Source organism: Dermacentor variabilis, chromosome 9 (assembly GCF_050947875.1).
Source record: "Dermacentor variabilis isolate Ectoservices chromosome 9, ASM5094787v1, whole genome shotgun sequence".
Lineage (NCBI taxonomy): Eukaryota > Metazoa > Arthropoda > Arachnida > Ixodida > Ixodidae > Dermacentor > Dermacentor variabilis.
The window spans coordinates 117,410,448-117,433,782 of NC_134576.1; positions in this window are offsets into that span (position 1 = coordinate 117,410,448).

Here is a 23,335-nt window from a genome sequence, read left to right on the forward strand (position 1 = left end):
GCTTTCCGAGCAGAAGCGTAGCCCAACTTTTTCTTCACCTGTGCTGGTAAGAAAATGCGAGGAGCGGACACTCGAGGCCTCAACTGAGAGCTCTTGTGGCATTGTCTCGTGCACGTTGCTGTGGCCTCTGCGCAGTCTCTTATCGGGGTGACAGATTGGGCCAGCTGGTTTCGCATCAAGGACAGTGCGAACAAAGACATATCTACAAAGAGACAGATGTGGACAGTCCCCAGCTTCCATCAATCGGCTTTTGTTTATTGGCTGGATTTATATAGAGTGTGCAAAAGCCGGGACGGGACACACAAGAAGAAAAAACAAAGCAAGAAGACAAGCCCAGTAGATTCAGAAAAAGTTATAAAGAAAAATACGAAACCATCGTTCTGCAAATGCCGGTGCTATGCCTTCATATTTCTTTTTGTGCACGTCACGACATTTGTTCTATAAATCAGGCTAATAAACAAAAGTCGATAGTTGGAAGCTAGCGCCAGTCCCAGGGTGTGTCTTTCTTTGTTTATAAGTTTAAGCTCGCGCTGCTATGACCTCGTCTGCACAGCGGGTCCGGTATCGTAGCTTCACTATGGTACTCGATAAAAACTCGTTTAGCGGAACATCCTTCACATCCCGGATTTCAACTTCAACCAATAAAGGTTCACCAGCTCTCTCGCCTTCTTTTCCACAGAAATAATTTCTGTTTCCTCTCAAGCTGACCAACCAATAAAGAACGAACGAAGTCGTGGTAAGTGGTGGTTACCGTCGCTTCACTCATTCATGTTTAGTTGGCCAGTCAGCCACTCTGTCGATACCTATTCAATCTATTAATCGATGAACTCATCAGACCATTAAAAAGGCGACTGTCCCGTTCGTTGTAGAAAGCCGTCGGATGAACAGGCAATGAGCTTTCGCCTCATGCATTGCGTAGTTGATTATACCCCGTTTTGTTGTCATCATACTTTGTGTGGAAAACGGTTAAATGCCAAGATGTTAAAGAAAAACCTAAGCGGTGACAACTTTTGCAGCGTGGCTGTGCGCTATGCTTTCCCTTAAGCGGCGTACCGAACGTATTTTTGATGGAACGCAACAAAGATATTGACTTGGGAAGAGGGGAATATTGGGCTAGCTGGTGATGCATATTGGACTGCTGTGAAGCTTTAATGACGCGACCAAAGAAGGGCGAGTGTTGTGGGGTTGCAACCCAACTTTTCGTTCGCCGCTTCGCCATTTCTTAAAGGGTGTCTTCGTCAAAGGTGGTACATTGACGGGAGGCAAGAGATGGGGTTCGTCACTTCGAATCGAGAAGTTAGAAAATAGAGACGCACATAGACGAACAGGGCCTTATTCCCCGTTTACCGTCTTCTCCTTATTTAGGTCTCTCATCGCTCTGGTCTGCTCCCTGTGAAGACTAATTGTGCAATCACATAATTTCGCGGAAACCAACGTTTTGGGAAGGGTACTTGCCTACGCCAGCGCAGTAGCTGCGTCCACGTTATGGAAAGAGAGAACTACGCGTATAGGTACGCGTAGTTCACTCTCCTCCACCTTCAATGGGCGAGGAGGAGCAGAACATGCAGGTGCGCAGAGTAAACTAACGAAAGTGGTAGTCTAAAAAAAAGCTTGGGGGTCGGTTAGGAGGTCGAGGAGGAAAGAAAATACAGATCAACTAAGGAATAAAGAAATTACACAAGAGAAAACTAATATTTAACCCAAATAAACGCTCACAACTTATAGCCTACCTCCTCTAAAGAAATACAAACACTTAGAATGACTGCGTTGAAGATAGTAAAATAAAAGACGTGTGCCGCCTACGAAGTTCTTTATCACAACTTCTTACGCATCAAGGTTCGAAAATAGCTTTTAATATATTCATGAAGGCTTAGTTAAAGCACCTGGAAAGCTAAGCGGAATGCGCATAATGACAGTTATGGAGCTGTGGCTCCTTAGGAGTACCGTTCTCCGTCCCCGTTACAGCACTTCATGTACCAAAAAGCAACCCCAACTTCGGTTGCTATTGTAGAAAGCATTTCGTATGCTTCGACAGGTGATTTGAGGCAATGTGTCGCACTATCCATTCGTAGTTGTCCTCGCCTTACCGTCAGGTTTACGAATACGCGGGAGACAGCCCATACTTTCAGCGCCACTTCCTCTAGGACCAGTTCGTAACCCCGTGCAGCCTTCACGACCACCTAGGGTCAGCAGCGGAGCAGTGTCTCAAACGACAACATCGCGAAATGCTAACTGTCGCGTGAGAAGAATGCAGAGACGCTGTCTTTGCCGCGGGTATCACCGCCATGGTGGTACTCCACCATTGACGGGATTGTACGGCTTCGTTAGGCGCCAGACACGTGGTGCGATCTTGCATGCGATGCCTCGTAAACCGTGGCGGGGTGTGAATATCTGCAAGGGACGATTTGTTAGACACGGCACGAACGGTTTAAAAGCAGACCCGAACTTCGCACCGCTAACTATACGACGGCAAACTTATCAGGTGACGATTGTGACATTTCGACAATTGCGGGCACGGACGTGACGGATGACTTTGAAAGACCAAAGTTATCAACGTGACGTTTCTATACTTCGTGTCTCTTGCAAACCTACGACTTCGTGTATGCCGAACTTGTGCACGCACTTCGGGACGTCCAATGCTGTAACCGTGAGGTCACGACCGCACGCATCCTTCTTTCGCGCCAAAGGAGCTCTTTGAAACATCCGGCTTGTCTGTGACGTGCGGGCTTCTCCCCTTGTTAATTACCTGGAGAGAGCAAGCGCTTTGAGACACTGTACTGTCTTCAACATCGGTTCATATTAATGCGAAAGCATCACATGTCCCATGAGGCAAATGAGCACGTGTTGTTGTCCGCAACGAGTGGTAACAAATGTCATCATCAGCGTCTTGTAATTTCGAACAAGTAGGAGTAAGGTGACCTAAGGTGGAGTAAAGTCAATTAAGGTGAAGGAAAGAGAATGAGGGTGAAATAAGTTGACTTTAGGTGGATTAAGGTTAACTAAAGTGTATAAAGGTTGTTACAAATTAGGGCACGGTGGATTAAGGTTAGTACAAATTAGAGGAAGATGGACTAAGATAGATTAAGTTGAATTAAGGCGAATGAGGGTAGTTCAAATTAGAGGAAGGCATATTACTACCTTTAATCAGGAACAACGACTTAACATAACTGCGTTCAAGAGAATCAATTTAAGGCATATGCCGTCTGAGTTCTTTATTACAGCTTCCTACATATTAAGGTTGCACGACTTTTTCCTAATGTAATAATGATACTTTAGCTGCAACACTTGGAAAGCTGGGCGGAATGCGTATGAATTCCATGGAGCTGTTTGAAGAATTTGGCGCCATGGAGAACGCGAGCTTGAAATTAGGGTCCGCACGGTACATTATTAAGGCGAAAGCCTTAAATCTCTGTTTCAAGGTCGCTTTGTGAAGTACAGAAAATATCACGTGACCCAAGGAAAATGAGAAGCGAACCAAAGCTTGTGTAGCCGTGTATGAGGTATGATGAATCATTACAAAACGTAATAATTGAATAGTGATGGGATGAAGGTAGATTAGGGTGGATGACGGTCGATTATTGGAGATTAGAAAAGGTAATAATTGATTAGTGATAACATTAAGGTAGATTAGGGTTGATAAAGGTTGATTAAGGGGGATAAAAATGAATTACTGTCTATTAAAGTGGATTAAAGTCGATTAAGGAGGAATAATTTTGGTAAAGTGGAATGAGACGGATGAAGAAAGATTAGGGTGGATTAAGGAAGACCAAGGCGAATTAATATGTATTAACATGGATTAGGTTGAATTACTATCGAAGAAGGTGGATGAAGGTTGCTTAAGGTGCATTAGGGTGGATAAGGTGGATTAGGGTGGAATTAGGTGTTCTAAAGTGAAAAACAGAACGCTTTACAAAGCTTTCGCGTCCGCCTCTCTTAGGCGATAGCTCAATACGTTTAAACCAGCTCAAATCAGTTTAAACACCGCGGTACATTATGTCAACAAATTAACATGGAATCAGCATATAGAATACATCTGCGGCAAGGCGAGTAAAACAGTACGACTAATACTTAAAATACTTTACATGGCTACGCCTGACACGAAGCTTCTGGTGTCAACATGCCAACCGTTGCTGACACTCTGGGAAATTTTATTTTTCTGATACAACGTGGTTGGTTACAACATAATAAATGACGCGTAAATTCGCCCACGCGGTCAACTGAAGGAGAACCTTAGAGGTCCACCCTTGACTGTTCGAGTGTTTTTGGTTCATTTCACAACGCAACAGGAAAAGCGGGCTTACCAGAAGGAAGAGCGCTAACTTTCAGATGTGATACATCAGCTAATGGAGCTACGCGTTGAATCACGCTATATCGTATTATATATTTTAACACTAGCACTGGCGAACATACGGCGATTTGGGAACAAGCGGCACACCAAGTGCGCGCAACGTAGTCACCATCTTCTCTCATCGAGCCGATACAGCGAAAAGAAGTCGACGCTGCAGGGCCATCCCCTAGTGAGGAAGGAGCAGTGCTGCTGAGCGGTGTGGAAGGAAAAAAAGTTAAGGCCGACTCTGTAGCAATACGCACTCTAGGACGGCAATATGTAGGTTCGAAAGAGTTTGCGGTGGTGTATGTGTGCTTATCGATTCATTGTCTAAATGAACCAGTTTAAGACTGCCAATAGATACGGTTGCTTCGCACCCGCTGATCGCCACTGTAAAGTGTTTGTGTGTTCGGTTGTGTATCCGGAAGGGGTCGTCGTATGGTGGTTGTAGCGGAGCACGTACTTGCGTCTCGGCGTATCGAGACGTGTGTGCAGTCGCTGAGGTGCGGGCTGACAAACGTGTTCTGACGAGTGGGGTGAACAGGTGGCCAAGCAATGGCGTCCCCAAATGCTCGGAGCCAGCTTCCATAGGTGGTGATTTCAAAGGGTACAGCACTATAGGTGCCGTTAGTTTGCTGGACAACAAATTAGACATTCACGTAAACGATGACGTACCCCTATATGCGAGAGGACAAACAAATACTGTACGCTTTTATCGTGTCCGCGTACACGCGGCTTTTGCAACAGTGGCTATGACCACCCAATGGGGGGCACTAGGTTGCGGGCTCGATTACCGACCACGACGGCCGCGTGCAAGGGCGCCTGAGTCCCGAGATTAAGCTGCGCGTCAGTTAAGCTGCGCGCACTGACGTGGTGAAGGGACAAGCTCAAAAATGTGCTACACATTAAAGAAAGCTTTGATGCTCACAGATATGCCCGAATCTACGTATACGCACGGCCTTTCCCCAGGCTGGATTTATGGCAATATGTAGTCCTCGATGACGTCACTTGGAACTCCCGCTATGTCGTCTGTTTTTCGTTATGTGACCAGTTTTGATCATCGTACAATCAATCCTATTGTGCAGATTTCGTCATCATACTTGCACTATCCCACAGACAGATAACAAATTTCTTTACCCTTTTTGACGCTGCTCAAAAACGCAAGACTCAAAATCATCAAGACATAACAAGAAATCCATGACCTTTGAACGTAGTTTTTCGGTTGGCTTTTCTCTTTATCATAGGTCTTCTTTTCGCTATGGCTTGCAATGTTTAATTTCTTCCCCAAATTGCACGCTTGTGAAAATTGATTTATTCCCTCAATATTTAAATTTGTTGCACTTCCTTCGTTGACACATTATCCTTTCGTCCAAAATTTTTTTTTCTTTCTTTTTCCCACTGGCCTTCTCCTTAGTTTTTCGTTTGATCTTTAAAAAAACCCTTTGCACATGATCAGATTAAAACCAATCAGTTGCCTAATACTGTACCGAACTTGTGAAGGTGCCGTGTGATAGGAATGGTTAAAAGCTCGGGCGCTGCTATTTGAATGCATGGAAACAAAGAAATAGCTTTCTTCATTAGCTGCTGCGAGAACTTTTATTAGTTTGTTGCATATATAAAAGAAAAGTTTATATCTGCCAAGTACGACAAGTAGTTTTCTTTTCATTTGGCGCTGTTGAAAAGTTGTTGAAGAATAGTTGTGAAGTGTCCATTTAAAAAGAAGGAAAGAAAGCTCAAGTGCAAAGGTCGAAAGTGTACTACACATTAAAGAAGCCGTATAACAGTTCTGTTATCTTAACCACAGGTTACCAATAAATAGAACAGAATTCATCCGCTACACAGTGTTCTAAATAAACGACGAATTTGTCGACAGGACCTTTGGAAAGCCATCGTAAATTCTGTAGCAAGTTCCCGTGATCTCTAAACTAATATTTATCTACTTCGGATGCTCTTTATGATGCCGTTAACAGAACCCCTAGTTGTTTTCGATGCTCAGTTACGGCCGCACTTTTGAATTTCTTGCTTCAATTTGCTTGAAGCTTTTCAATTTTGACAATTTGAATAGAAACCATGTGGCCAGATGTAAAAGTTCTACTTCTCATGGCCTGTAGAATCCCGCTGATTCGTTTAATGCAACATACCTCATCCAAATGCGTTGAGCATTCGTATTGAGTGTATATATTTGTGCATATTACTCTAATAAGAAATGAAAAATTGGACTTGGCCTGACGTAACAGCATGCTCTTAAATTTGACGACGAACTTAAGCAACCTTTGAGATATAAAATATAAAAAATCAGTGTATGTAACGAAATATATAAATCAAATCCACTAAACTCGCTGCAGTTGTTGGATTTATCTATTTCTTTTTCAATTGAATCAAAACGAACGCAAACATAAAGAAAGAAGGAACAACTGGAACTAGAAATGTTTCTGAGCGTTCAATCATGAAAAGATCTTTTTAACATAAAAATTCCGAGGAAACCTATGCATTGCTTGTGAGTTGTGAATGCGAAAGCATTGATGTACACTTGAACGCCGCTGAGCTCTTCTTTGTGTTGTGAACTCCCCGCGGGCAACAGAGCGCGTTGAGACGCTTGGCCGACGCCATTAATTCCATTATCTCCATTGCATTCATAGCTGTCAACGCTGTACAAAGCTACGCAAGAAGTTTGGTGAAGAAATGTTATTCCTTCGCGCATTCCGTCCATGCTTCGCTGTGCGCCAACGGCGTTTGCTAGCGTGAGCATGCTCGTTAGGCTCCTCCCAATGCGTTGCAAATAACAAAAGCCGAAAACAATGACAAATATAAAAAGGATTTAAAACAACGAATGAGCATTCGCACATCAAAGTGTGTTTGCCTCTAAGGATTTAAACTTGTTTCGTTCACTACTAATCCATTATGCAGAACAGTGGCGCACAATTGCGGTAAAAAAATACATCGAACTATATCCACGTGCGAACGAAGCCCCTCCCCCCCCCCCCCAACTGCAAGAACTCTCTCTAGCCTCCACAGCGTTGACTGCTTTGCATGAGCAGAGTAAAGATAGCTTAAGGGAAGTGTACGCAGGCCAGCTATCTTGGAGGCGCTGGTGGGTGCCCAGTGGTGCCCGAGTGGTGTCCTACCCACTGGTGCCGAGTGGGAAAGACATACGTCCTTTGAGTGTGGGGTCATAGGTTCGAAGTTTACTTGCGCCGACGCTTTTTCATTCGGTATCGTTCTGTTTACTTATGCATTAATTTCTTACCGAGGCGCGAAGTTAGAACGCAGGCGGAAGCTTGCACCAACAAGGAAGGCACGGATAGCTCATGCTACCGAGAGCGAGATAGAGAAGTGGTTCTTCATGAAGAATGGAGAGGTTACTACTGTCCTCTGCAGCCCTCGAGGGATCACGGCCCGGCGCATGACGTGCCGGGTTAAGCTGCTGGAGGTGCGTGGCCTCCTTTGAGCAAGGATGATAATTGTTTTATTGAACGACACTGACTCCTCGCGCTTCTATAAAAAACAAAACAAAGCAGTAACCAAACAATGATCTTTTATTTATTTATTTATTTATTTAGTTTGTAGGTTATTAGTTAGTCATCCTGCGGGACCTCTTTGGACCAATATGGGAATACATCTAAAGGAAAATAAATAAAATCACGCAGAAACTCCTCTGCTAGTTGTCTAATTATGCACAAGCATTGTACCCCTTGCTCATCTCCACCCTGCCGCCCGGTGTCGTTACCAATGTTACGTAACTTGTTCCCCCCCTGGAGAAAACGAGAGCCCCGAGGCAACACAAACTGCTGCCAACGCGAGCGTAGCGTGAACTGATGAGGCAAGCAAACTACTACAGATAGCGGCACCAAGTACGCTGATGAACCGCTATTGCAGGTGGCGGCGCCAGGTGCGCTGATACCGCAATTGCTCTTTAGTGCCTTGTCCGAGAGCGTCGAACAATTATCAACCGTGATAAACCGCACTTCTGCTGCCTCTCTCGCGACCGCCATGGTCGTATATTGAAAGCGACCTGCGATGTTGGCAGAGCGCTGCGAGTGCTGATAACTTCGTGCGCGTTGTGTTCTCGCCACTTAGCTCGCCTTGAAGCGAGAGGCAGCACGAGCGTGTATCCGTCCGCCACGGCCGGCGCCATCTTGAATGTGATCGTCTTACGGAACAGACGGACAGTTTTATTGTTGCGTAAGCATAGCAATGCTTACGCGTTCCAAAAACGAGACGCATTTTAGACTGCGCAAGTGTGGGTATACAAAAATTGGAGTACAATTGGCGCGTGACTGGCACCACGAGGCACTGTGCATGTATTCGCGGGCTTCTTTCTCACTCGGAAAAAAACACTTGTATGTAGCGCGTATTGCCCAATAGAAATCTGTATCGGGAATTTCTCATGTGGTCTACAACTTCTTCTTTGACAATTTTCGTCGAATTGTCATGATTGAGAAGTTGATTAAATAATTAAGGCTAATAATATAGTTACGCGGAATTTTGAAAAATATAATCTCAGCATCTCCAAGCGACGGTAAACAAGATTACCTTGGTTCATTCCAGCTACGTGTATTCTGAATATTTTGAAAGTTTGGCACAAGTTAAGCGAAACACACTGTCATAGACAGCTCGTGTTAACACAAATGTTCATGTCGATGCACTCTGTCTTATACATTGATACTTGGACGGAGAAGTAACAGTAACCCAGTCACAAATAAACAAACCGTCCGTTGCATTGTCTGTCGGCTTGACGTGATTAGTGGCGATTTGTTTCATACGAAACAGTGTTCGTAAATTGCGGTATTCTTCAGTTATTTTCGTCCTTCAGTATGTCACTGCCTCGGTCTAAACTCGTCAATTTCTTCACTCATTGTGGAGAACCAGGCCAAAATCCTATTCCTACCACCCTCTCCGCTTTTCTGCTCATTGGGCATTGTTTTGTCTCTCTCTTTCTCTCTTACGTGGTGCTCGAACAGTGAATGACCTTATTAATAAATAATTATCAAATTATTATAAAATAAATTATTATTTATTTGTGATCAACCAATATTATTATTAAAATTTCAATACTTAATCGGCCTATACGCGTAAATCCGCTTATATTAAGCCATCACCTAGAATAGCCAACGTACGCGGGACGGCTCAAGCAATTGAACCGCACCGAGATTTTTATCACTTGTATTGATAGCCACGAGGAAATTTAATCTGGGGCTTTCACCTCTTGTTTTCCTTCCTCCTCCTCTTTTTATGCATGCGTGCTTAGCGCGGACGGGCTCAATATGTGGCAACAGATTTTCCAATCAAAGTACTCTGTATTGATATAAAAGCGAGGCAAGTTTGACGCAGCAAAAACGGAGAGACATGCGGCAGCACTGAGAAGCAGAGACGCACCTGGCGTTCGATCTATTAATTAATCGGCTATCAACGCTCCTGCAATGCGGCGCAGCTTCCGTTGAGTCTCACATGCTACATTATGTTTTCACCATCACGCGGGGTTCGTAATGCGAACTCTCGCTTCGGTAGATTTTCGTCAGATGCTTGCGGCTAGTGGAGTGTACGACTTTGGAAGAAAAGAACACACGAACTGGTGTTATATTCCCACGAACACTGCAAACGTGGCTTATTGTTCGCACCCTTAATTAACGTTTTCTGACGAGTCATTGCTCCCCGTCTTCTCCGTTCTACGGATTCCTTTTCCTTCGCTTTCTCGCTGGATCATGCAAATGGCTCGTTCCAGCTCGCTGAATCTGTGCGGGACGGCTGGCCCCTAAAGCGAAGCCGTTTGCTGTGTTCCGTTTATGGTTTAAGCTAAGTGAGAGCTCTGGTTGGCATTGTGTTGTGCGAGGCGCTCTGGGCTCTGCACCGTGTGTCCCTACGGTGGGTTCACTGTGGTACTGCAAAAAAGAGGGCCTATTTAGGGGAAGATCCTTCATGTCTGACACTTAAAATGCAATCCATAATCAAGGTTCACTCGTTCTCTCGCTTTCTTTTCCATAGCCTTAGTTTCTTTCGCTCACAATCTTCCTGTACGCGGTGACCACCATTTCACTCATACATCATTAGTCGGTATTTGAGACACTCACACCAACTCTATTAACACTATGAATCGATCAACTCATCAAGCAATAAGTTGACTGTTCCAGTCGTTGTACTATAGGTCGATGGATGAACGGGCGATTAACTTTCGCCTTATCCCGTGCCTAGTTGGTTATATGCGGTTTTGTTTTCGTCTGTTCCGTATAACGGACGCTATGTCAGTGTTAAAGTGCAGACAGGTTGAAAAAAAAAAAAACCTAAGTGGCTGCAAGTTCTGCAGAGTGGCCGTCTGCCATGCCCTTCCTTAAGCGATGCACAAATTTCCATATTCTGATAGAAGGGAACGAAGATATCGGCTTTAATTCGCGGTGTATCAGTTGTTGAATATTTGATTACGGTAAAGCTGAATAGACAGGACCAAAGGAAGGCGAAATATTGACAGTGGGTTCACGACCCGCTTCTTCAAAAAATCATGAGTCATACCACCCTGTGAAGGTGGTTGACCAGCGAAGGTGCTTCACACATGAGACGGTGGTGACTTATGATTTTGAACAAAGGTACGAAGTCATTTTTTTGTCTTGATGGGTGGTTGTCGTGATGAAAGGAACGCCCACTTATTTATTGTGTTCATCGGTGGTCATTGTTTGATTCTTAACCGAAATCACATTCTTTGATAATGTCAAATCGATGCACGCACACCGTTGGGTGGTCGGTCAGGGCGGATCGGTGTGGCTTCGCAAGGGATATGTCAGCAACGCGAACGCGTAACCCGTTCCCTTTTCGGTACCGACACATCCTCATTGAAATCACCGACAACGACAGCAGGGGTAGTGTCATCGGAGCTAATTCACGCAAAGTCAGTAGCCGTGAACCTTACGGGACTATGAATCATTGCATTTTTTTGCTTGCTTACGGGGGCATGAGCCATTGCTAACGGAGGTATCAGCGATTGCACACGGGCATATGAGCCAGACTACGGTGAAGTTCAAAAGACAGGACCAAAGGAAGGTCAGGTATTGACAGCGGGATCCCGACCCGTCTCTTCAAAGAGTTCCTGGTTCGCGCTTTTTTTTAGACGGTCTCCATAAATGCTCAGAAGTACTGGAACTCGTCACTGCCATGGAGTAGTGACAAAGTAGCGGCGCCCAATAGAGGTCGAGGGTTTTCACCGACTTATACTCTTTCCTTCTCCTTATTTAAGCCTTTCGTCACTCTGGTCGCAAAGTAAGGAAAGCAATAGTCTAAAAGAAAATGTTGGCCAAGGCCGAAAGGAAAACATATGAAGTCAAGAACGAAGAAATTGGAAAAACAACGTTAAGCCCCGAGTTAAGACAACTTATAAGTTACAACCTTTAAACACATACAAATACTTACAGTGGCTGTGTTCGAAGTAGTCAAATAAAAACTGTGCGGTGCCTACGAAGTTGTTCGTCACACTTCCCTACATATGAAGGTTGCGGGAACTCTTATTATTATATAAATAAAATTTCAGGTGTAACACCAGCGAAGCTAGACGGAATGCGTTTGATGAGAGCTACAGAGCTGTTCGTAGCATCTGGCTCCATTGACAACAGTCTAGTGGTATCTTCGTGGGCATGAATTTGCTAAATTAATCGTGATGAACGAACCACGTTTGCTATCCAAAAAAGCGTTTCGTATGCTTTGAGAGGAGATCTGTGACACTGAGTGACACAGGGTCTTCACCGACGTCTGCTCTTCTCTTCTCCTTATTTAAGTCTTTCGTCAGTCTGGTCAGAAGGTAAGGAAAGCGATAGTCTAAAAGAAAATGTTGGCCAAAGCCGAAAGGAAAACATATGAAGTCAAGAACGAAGAAATTAGAAAAACAACGTTTAGGCCCGAATAAAGACAAAGTTACAAATTTTAAACATATACAAACACTTATAGTGGCTGCGTTCAAGGTAATAGAATAAGAACTATGCGCCGCCTACGAAGTTTTTCGTCACACTTTCCTACATATAAAGGTTGCGCAACCTCTTATTATTTTATAAATCAAATAGTAGGTGTAATACCAGCAAAACTAGTCGGAATCCGTATGATGAGCGCTACGGAGCCGTTTGAAGCATCGGGCTCCACTGAGGACATCTGCAGGACTGGAATTTTAACGCGATAGCGTTAAGGAACTCGTGTCGCAGAAAAGCCGGTGTCGTCGGTGTCGGCGTCGGCGTCCGCGGCGTTGGCCGTGAGCGATAAATCACGGCAGGCACTTCATAAATAAAAAGCAACTTCCAAGATGGGCTGGGTGGGAATCGAACCAGGGTCTCCGGAGTGTGAGACGGAGACGTTACCACTGAGCTACGAGTTCGATGCTCCAAAGCGGTACAAAAGCGCCTCTAGTGAACGCGTTGTTGCCTTAGAAACTAGCTGTTTCTAAGGCTCAGGCGTGCGTCGCTTGCTCAGGCGCACATTTCGTTGACGCGCCAAACGCTGCGTTGCTCGACGCTCACCGCGTCCGATGCGGGGCGCGTAGTCGCTGCGCCGTAGCCCGTTGTCTTACACCCCTTGGCGGGTCGACGGGAACGCTGTCGCGTTCCACTCTTGAAGGCGAAGCTTAAGCGTCCTCCAATTTTTGTTATCTGCAAATAGAAATATTAAAAATTGCCTAGAGCTTAAATATCATGGCCCCTGCCAGGATGTCCCAACTAACGTTAGCCATGCTATTCAAAAAAAAATTTTAAAGCACGGTGCAGGATATAATCTTATGAATTAAATCCTTCGGGCTTCAGATATATGACGACCCAGAAATGTACGGTGTTCAACTGTGTCTTGCACCGTGTTGGGCCACTCAGTGAGGAATCATCGTGGCAGCGGTTGTCCTCTGCGGTCTTTCCTCGTTTTTGTGCCGTGTTTTTGTTTCGTGCTTCCTGCGTCAAGAAGAAAACGACAATGTCGAATGTGGAGAGCCATAATAATCCCATTGCAAGACTCCTTTCCATTTTTATGGCCATGTGTCATTTTATACGCTGACTGTCCATATTAATTTTAGACTCTTTCAACAGAACTGTTACACTGGCACAAGTTCCTGAGCCTAGGCAGAAGAAACTTAATTTTAGGATACGGAAGCGATTTTTTATATAGATGCTGAAAGGCTGAACTCTGTAGTTTACTTATGCAGTTTCAAAATGTTTACTAAATAAGAGCTTTCTGCCTTGTTTTACGCGTTATATAATTAATCTGGTTACATTTCCAAGTTTCCTCAGTAAACTGTGCGAGGCACAGTGTTTATATTTCGTTGAGGTAGGAATCGTGTTTTCTGTTTGGAACTATACATGTTTAATCTATGTGGATTCATTGCAGTCACTGTGGAAAGTTACTTATTCAAGCGTGGCAAAGTGTCATACTGGCGTTATTCCAAAAGTTTGAGACTCCTAAGAAAATGCACAAGGCACGAACTTCCGTGAAAATATGGATAATTTCTAGAATAATGGCGCTGTGAAACTTTCATGTAGTTGCTTTCAGTAAAACATTGTAAATAATTATAGCACCTTGCTTTTTCCTATGTTTGTTCGTCATTCGAGGCTCACAGTTTGTTTCTCCGCTGTCTTTGGTGAACTGAACAAGTTACCTTGTTCATATATGGGAAACTCTAGGATCAGCGTATTCGTAATGTGTAGGCAACGTTCGAAGTAAGTGGGTTAAATGCGCCTTTTTACAATAGATAGCATGTGCAAATGCAGAAGAACGTTTATTGCTTTGTTTTATCAGCAGGGCACATCTATTTGCGCTGCCCTGGCATAATTAAAATTACAAGTTGGGTCACATTTGGCGGACATAATGGAAGCACTGCGCCAAATTTGTGTGCTATGTTAAAGGCCTGTTCACCGAACTCACCTGTTTGAAAAAAAAAAAAATCTAGAACATATAAAGAAATCTTAAGCAAGCATTTGAAAGCGTCGCGCTGCCCTTATCAGCTCTCTTTCCCTTATCAATGCATTTCCCAGAACTCTGCATTTCACATACCTTTTATTTACAATGAAGGGACGCTGGTTAAGTCGAATGTGTTGTGAATTTCTAAAGTTTCAGGCTAACTAGAACCGTTAGGAATAACTATCAAACGCTCGTTTTTGGAGGCTTGCTTATAGCGTGATACGTACGTATATTCTGTTCGCCTGGTGCCTTCAGTGACAAGACGAGGCATCTTCTTTGTTTGTTGACAGTAAGGACGAGGCAATGGTTTATGTGTGGGCAAACTTCAAATTGTGTGGGCACTTGAGGCTCTGGTAATAAATTTCGTATGTTTGTACTCGAGAGCGCCATGAGGGGGTCTAACGAACGTGGCAGAATTTAACCCGTAGTCCCGGCAGAACTACGAGTGCCACCAATTTTAGAACCCTAGTTTTTTCGCTATTCTTATGCGTCATTAGACACTGGTAGTTGCTTTCTGCGAGGCCCTTGGTGGACAAATCAAAGCACCTTTGTTCTTTTTCGATAAATTAAAGGGGGCGTATGCGTAAGGTGTAGGCTAAGTAAAAGCGAGGAGACAAATAACCATGGTTGAAGTAAATTAGGCATGGAAGCCATCTGAGCTTGATGAATGCGCTTTTCGAACAAAGCAGAATTTATCTCGCAACTCTGGGAGAACTGCGAACAAAACCGAGATCAAATCTAGCAAAAATTTGATTGATGCTTGGTTAATGTTCTGGGCGAGAGTAAATTGTGTGTTCATGAATCACTAGCTTTCAGAAATTCCTAACATTCAGTGCTCAAAAGCGTTGTATGCGGGCAAAGTTTGAAAGAGAACCGTCATACCCGGTGCAAAAAATTTAAATTTAAATATAGGATTTACGTGCGAAAACCACGATTTGATTATGAGGCAAACCGTAGTGCACTACTGTGGATTAATTCCGACTACTTGGGGTTCTTTAACATGCACCTAAATCTAAGTAAACGGGCGTCTTTTTTTTTGCATTTCGTCCTTTGAAATATGGCCGCCGTTGCGGGGATGCGACCCGCGCCCTCGCGCTCAGCAGCGCTGCATCAAAGCCGCGAAGAAACCACGGTGGTTCATGTGCAAGTGTACATACAGGAAATGAAATGTCTTATTTCAACTGTATGAAAGAAACAGTTTCTCTGTGATTTGGTTTGCAATTCATCAAGGTCCCAAACACCTCCTTAGGCTTTCTTTTCTTTTTCTTTTCGTCATTTATGCTGACTGTACTGTGTGGTTTATAACCTCGGCAACACCATTGCCTTTACTAGCGAGAAATTTGTGCTGTAAACTTATACATAAAGGTATTTTTTGTTTATTTATTAGATTGTATCCATTGCTTATATTTATATATGTTGTTCTGCTGCTACTGTGCGTGGTCAGGGACATCTGTCAGGTAGTAATTCCCTATCCTGTCATCTCGAGATTATATGTAATTTCGAGGAATATATTCAAATGATTTTTTGCTCCACCATGATTCATCATGTGTACTTCATAATCGCTATGTGGCTACTAGTTATCGAATTAAAGCACAGACGCGTTAGAGAGGAGAGAGTTGTAGAGAGCTCTTGTGGCATTGTCTTGTGTGCGATGCAATGGGCTTTGCACAGTCTCCTGGTGAGGTGCAAGATTTGTCCAGTTGGTTTTGCACAAAGGTCATAGCAGTGCGAAGTAGAGGCACACGGGGACAAGCGCTAACTTACAACTTTTTGGCTTTGGTTTCTTGGCTGGATTTATGCACACAGCGGAAAAGTCGTGTCGTGACAAGCAACAAAAAGCAAGAAAAAGTGAAAAAAGGAGCAAATTTCAAAAATCTGACTAAACGGAAAACAAAACTACGAGATCATCAAAGTGAGCATATCGGTACTTTCTTTTTATTGCTTTTTTTTTCATATCACGACTTTTCCTCTGTTGCTATATATCCGGCCGATAAAGCAAAGTATATAATTCGACATTAGCGGTTGTTCCTGCGCGTCTCTGTCTTCGCGTAAATGTTTTAGTTCAGGCCGCTATGGGCTTGTCTACTCAACGAGTCCGATATCGTAGACTCACAATGGTACTCGAGAAAAAGGCGCTTAGCGGGACATGCTCAATCTCCTGGATTTGAATTTTAATCGAGGAGGGTTCACTCGCTCGCTCGCCTTCAACCGAATTAATTAATTTGTTTGCCTCACAATCTTTCTGTACGTGGTAATCACCGCTTCATTCATTAATCATTAGTCGGTCAGTGAGTCGCTCAGTTGATCTCTATTTTATGTAAGAATCGATTAACTCATCAGACAAGTCAACGTTTCGGGTCGTTCTACTAAGCCGTCAGATGAACAGGCGATGAACTTTCGCCTTCTGCAGTGGCCAGTTCATTACACCTAGTTTTGTATTTTCTCATGCCTTGCGTAGATAACAGACACAATTTCACTTGTTAAGTCCCTAGACGTTTAAAAAAAGGCCTAAGTGGCGATAACCTTTGCAGCGACGCCGTCTGCCATGTTCTTCCTTAAGCGGCGTGCCAACTGAAATTTTTTTATACAAGTGAACAAAGATATTCACTTTGGAAGAGTGCACTTTTCAGACAGCTGGTGATGCACGTGCCTGAAGGAAGGCGAGGTTGTGACAATGAAGACGCCACCCGCCTCTTTGTTCAGTTCGTCATTTTTTTGAAGACTTTCTTCGCCAAATGCGGATTATTGACAGCTGGCAAGGAGTGGAATTCGTCACTGCGAACTGGGACTGGAACCAACGGATACAACAAATAAACACTCACGTCTTATAACTTAGAACCTTTAAGCATAAAGAAACACTTATAGCCATTGCGTTCGAGATAACCAAATAAAAGACGCACGCCGCTTTCGAAGTTAGGACAAAAGGAAAGGAAGGAGTATTTTAATGATTGGAAAATGTAGAGAGGTCGGCCGTATATTGGAGCATCTGGCCTGCTACTCTTCGCTTACGAAGTTCTTTCTCACTGTGTCCAACATATTGTTGTTGCGCGACGTCTTCTTAATATATTACGGAAATCTTAGGCGAAGCGCCATGAAAACTAAGCGGAATGTGTGTAATGACAGCTAGGGAGCTTTTTGAAGCATTCGGTTCCAATAGAGGTCGTCGGTGGGACCATTTATCGCGAGCCAACTTCGGATTCTGCTTGCCATACATTCGTTCAAATATTTGTGCAGAAGCGACAGCGCTTGCTATCCAAGAAATCGTTTTCTATGCTTTGAGAGGAGACTTCTGGCACTATGCTGTGGGTGCCGCTCCCCTTACCACCGAGCCTACGCGAACGTGGGAGCTAACAGGTACTTCGATCGCCACTTCCTCAAGAACTAGTTCGTAACCCCACGTAATCTCCGCGACCACCTCCGGTCACCAGCGGAGCAGTGTCTCAAACAACAGAATCGCAAAACGCTGACTGTCGCGAGACAAAAATGCGAAGACGCTGTCCTTATCACCCGTAACATGGCACGGTGGTGCAGCACCACTCTGCGGTACTTACCGCTGCGTTAAATGGCTACGGTGTTGGGCTGCTGAGTACAAGATCGCGCGTTCGAATAGCGGCCACGGCGCCCGCATTTCGATGGTGGCGAAATCCGAAAACGCTCATCGTGTACTTAGATTTAGGCCCACGTCAAAGTACCCCATGTGGTCGAAATTTCCGGAGTCCCCCAACTAAGGCGTACCTCGTAACCAGAAAGTGGTTTTGGCACCTAGGACCGCATGTATTATTTTTTTTTATCCACTGTTTTAGGCGGGAGACAAGTGGTGCGATATTGCGTGTGATCTCTCGCACGACGTCTCGAGGTCCTACTTGCTGCATACGGGGATTTTCCAAAAACGGCACGAATGAAAGTTCGAAAACTTGCATGGGGCAAGCTGTGCATAAGTAAACACATACGTCCTCTAATGCAATGATTGTGAGATTTCACTGACTGCGCGCAACTGCGTCCCGGATGACCTTGAACACTCGGAGTTGTCAAAGTGACGCTTCAAGTCCTCGCATCTCTTAACAAACTTTCGATTTCGTGCACGCACTCGCGTACCCCTGAAGCTGTACCCGTCAGGTCACGACCGCACGCGTGCTTCTTTCGCGCCGAAGTCGCTCTTTGAAAACATCTGGCGCTTGCGTCACGTGCCAGCTTCTCGCATTCTTAATTTATTCGTGACAGATATGACTTTGATACGCGGCGTTGTACTGTACCGTCTTCAAGATCGGCCCGTACATTTTTTGCCGCCCTCCGCATTAGCGTCGCAGAGTTATCGAGTTGCGGTGCTGAGATTCACATGAAGGATTCAATCCAGGCCACGGCGGTCGCATTTCGATGGCGGCGAAATGGAAGAACGCTCGTGCAGTCAGATTTAGGTGCAAGGTAATGAAAACCAGGAGGTCGACATGTATTCGTAGTCTCCCACTTTGCCGTGTACGTCTTGTATAATGAGATCGTGGTTTGACGTACCGGCCCATATTTTAATTGGTAATCTGATTTTTCAGCTTGCCTACACGGCTACTGCCCTATTAACACGAAAATAATAAGAAAGGGGGGGGGGGGGGAGGTTACGTGATCTAGAGAAGTCGCAAGTCCAGTCTCTGATCCATACTTTAGTGAGTTGCACTGCGATGAGCCCATTAGTAGAGACGTTTATAATAGCTTTTGCTATACCAAATGTAACCACGTGATCCAAGTACAGAAAACGACTTCTGCTGTATGTGCATGCTTCATACATTATTCGATTTCCATGGTTTACGTGTACTAGGCGAACGTATGTTTTGTGGCTAGTTTACCGTACGTAATGTTAACGTCAGCTCAAAAAGAAGGCGTTCTCTAGCGTGGCGACTGCCATGGCCCCTGCTTCAGCGTGTATTCTCGTGATGGCTACGCCAATGGCTCACAGCTCGCACAACGCCGGTGCATTTCGACCCATGACGCCATGCTATCTTACCTGATGGCCATAGTCTAATGGAGACGCACCCGATTAAGCCGTGGTGACTTTGACGTACCCGCTTTGTGGCTACGCTCGATATGTACTCTTGATATTTTGCCAGTGAGTGTTGAAGTTAGCCTTGGCTTCCTCCACCCTCGCCTTAAATGTTCGGCTATACCGACGTCCACATTTGCCTAACGGGATGCGTCGGCATAGAAACCACGGGATGGTTGCTAATAGATTGCCTTGGCTTGGATATGCTTGTCACGATGCACCAGACGGCACCCTGTTCCCTAACGTCTCCTTACATTTGCGTTCCTTTACGTGACACTAAGGGTACGCAAGCGCACCGTAACGCTCTGCGAAGGCGCTTGCGTTGAACGAACGTAAGGCGACAAACGCTATAATAAAGGCCACAGCACCCACGGTCACGAAACCTAGCGGGGTTCGCGAACAAGGACTTCGCTTTTAAGACTGTCGTTTATTGTCGCATTATTCACTCGATACGATGTCAAAGTCGTCAAGTCAAAGCTGAACGCAACGGAGCTTTCACTTCTGCATAACAATGGAAAATCGACTTGATCCCCTGGGCCTGCCGCCTAATGGTGTTTCCTTATTTATTTACTTATTTATTTATTTATTTATTTATTTATTTTTGTTGACGGGATAATTGAAGGGATACTGAAAGTATGGACACCTGTTGGGCGCTACCGGCTCTTCTACAAAGAAACAAAAAAACTCGCACTATCGCTGTAAAGTGGAGCATTGAAAGTGATAGCGAGGTTTAGCGTTGCTATCGAGCTGCCCTCACAGTGTCATAACAGAACGCGTACGCGACAGGACACAATGCGGCACGACAGACAGCTGCAGCTGGGCAGCGGGAACGGCCTCCTCGCCGAATCTAGCCGTGTACGTATCCATGCGGCCGCGACCAGGAGCGCCGGTCAGTGGTCTTACCGCGGCGTCTCGCGAGATGAGATAAGACGGACAGAAGACCATAGGCGTTGGTGAAGCTCCTGGTATAGTGAAAAGATTAGAGAGGTTTAGCCTGGCGTTTACTGTCCGAGGGACCAGTGTGTGCACTACGGAGCTCAATGCGCACAGCTGCTCGACAGCAACACTAGTGTGTGTGTGTGCACGCAAAGCTCAAGTCAACAGGGAAAGCCAGAACGGTGCCGCCCGGGCTCTGGCAGACCCGATTCAGCGCATCGTGTCACTGCTTCCACTTGGGCATCGTTGCTTTTGCAGCCAAACTAGTACTGTGTGTCTGCAGATACTTTTTTTGACTCTCCAAGGTCTGACTGCGCATGCGCGTCCAGACCATGACTACACGATTGCGCGAACGCACCCCAGAGTGTCCCAGTATACAGGCTGTCCCACATAACTTGAGCCAAAGTATGAAAAAATGAAACGCACTCCGTACGCGAGTTGAACCCAATGCATATAGTTGGCACTCACCTAGAGTTACTCAGGCTATATTTTATTTTCCGTTAATTGTGTGTGCGCACACGATGCTCATGCAAGCAGGGAACGCCTGGCTTCGGCAGAGCCGATTCAACGGAGCCTCACGCTGCGTCCACTTTGGGCATCGTCGCTTTTTGAGACAAAATCCACATCGCGCGTGTTGGGACCTTCCAACTGTCCAAGCGCAGGATGCGCATGCGCGTAGAGACCGTGACAGCACGACAGCGCGAACAGGCCCACCCGAGCGTCCCCGTGGCTCAGCAGCTATGGCCCTCTGCTGGACAGCACAGGCAGGGGGTTGGATTGCCGACCACGGCGGCAGCGCGCGTGCAACGACGCCCGAGTCCTTACGTTCAGGTGGTCGTCAATGAAACGAAAGTGGCCGAAATGTATTCCACAGCCTTTCACGGCGATGTCTGTCGGGGCACTAGAGTTGCGTATAGCCGTTATTATCAGTCAATGAATGAATGAATCAGTCAGTCAATCAATCTATCTATCCATCTATCGAGCAATGAATCACTCGGGCATCCTTCTTGGGCGTTTGTTTTTCTCGTCAGCGGCAAGCCTTCCTATGGTGAACCAGGAATTTCGACGGACCACATGTAACAATAAAAAAAATGAAAACAAGCTTCACACTGAAGAAACTATGGGGCAAACAGGAGCACGGCCTCAGAACAGCCGTATATGGAGTGTTGATCTAGGGCTTCATCGCGTAGTAGACAAGAATTGAAGGCTGGAAGACAAAATGAGGCCATTAGATTAAACCGCTACGTGACGGTCGATGGACGAGTGCTTCGCTAGTCTACCCGTTATGAGTTACGTCAACTCAGCTTTCCACATACAGTCAGCGGAATGCATGGAGAATAAGTGGATAGTACTCGTGCCAATTTTCATTCCTTGCACGGTGGCGGGCTTCTTCCTGCAGCAACTTTAAGTACCGAGGCTCCCTGTAGACTACTTTAAGCCGGAGCCTGTCAGTCCTGAGGATCTCGTTAATCCTAGTGCTATGACAGGTCAGACGCGCGAACTCACCAAACAGGGACTCGCTATCACGAGGTAATTGCTTCACGCGAATGCAGCAGACTAGCATTTCGCTACGACACACACTGATGGCGAAGACGGTGATCAAAACGTAGGGTTGCACGGAGAAAGAAGGAATGACTCCCGGGGAAGAAGAAATGTTGCTTATTAAGGAGGAAGGCTGGGAAAGTTGGTTTTGCATGAAGGCCATAGCAGAGCGAAGTAAAACGTACACATAAAGAAAGAGGCAAACGGGGGCAAGCGCTGATTTCCACTGTTCGGCGTTTGTTCACTGACCTTATTTTTTGACACAGAGCCAAATTCGTGACGTGACCATAAGCAAAACACAAAAAACAAGAGCAGCAAATTCTGAAAACAATACTACACAGAAAGGATAACCAAGAAGCGATATATGCGTCCATGTCATTGGTTTATTTTTTTGTTAGTTGGTTTTGTTTTTTGTCGCGTCACGATCTTCCCTCTGTTTTATCATCATCATCATAATAGTAATCATCATCATCATGGTTATACCCACTGCAAGGCAAAGGCCTCTCTCATACTTCAGCTACCCCGGTCATGTACTCATTGTGTCCATGTTGTCCCTGCAAACTTCTTAATCTCATCCGCCCACCTAACTTCCTGCCGCCCCCTGTTACGCTCCCTTTCCCTTGGAATCCAGTCCGTAACCTTTAATGACCATTGCTTAACTTCCCTCCTTATTACATGTCCTGCCCATGCCCACTTCTTTTTCTTGATTTGAACTAAAATGTCATTAACTCGCGTTTGTTCCCTCACCCAATCTGCTATTTTCTTATCCCTTAACGTTGCACCCATCATTCTTCTTTCCATAGCTCGTTGCGTCGTCCTCAATTTAAGCAGAACCCTTTTCGTAAGCCTCCAGGTTACGAAAATGGTTCGTACATCCGACCAATAAACAAAGGCCGATAGTTGGAAGTTAGCGCTTGTCCGCGTGAGTCTGTTTGTGTGTATGTTTTAGGTTACGCCGCTATGACCTTGTCTGCCGAGTGGTTCCAGTGTGATAGCTTCACTACGGCACTCGAGAAAAAACGCCTTTTGCGAAACACCCTTCATGTCCAGGTTTTACCGTTTGATTAGTAGTTGACCACTGGCTGTCTCGTCTTTTCGTTATATATATTTTTCCTCACGATCTTACTGTGCGTGGTAACCATCGCTTCATTAATTCCTTACTAGAAGGTGAGTCAGTGACTCAGTCGAACTCCATTCACTCCATGAATTGATTGACTCATCAGACAATTAGTAAGTTTCTGTTACGGTCGTTGCGATAAGACATCGGGTAAACAGGCGATCTGTTTTAACCTTCTGCAGTACCAAAAGGATTATATTCATTTTTTAGTATCATACCTTGCGTGTATAGAAGACACAATTCCAATGTTAAAGTCCACAGGCGATAGAATAAAGCTAAGCGGCGCCAATCTCTGTAACGCGACCGTCTGTCGCGTTCTTACTGAAGGGGCGTGCGAGATGCCACATTTTGATTGAAGTCAACTAAGGTATTTATGCTGAAGAGCAGAGTTTCGCCCTAGTTCGTGATGCATGTTGAACTACGCTGACGCTCGTTTGACGGTATCAAAGGAAGGCGAGGAATTGACTGTGAGCTCAAT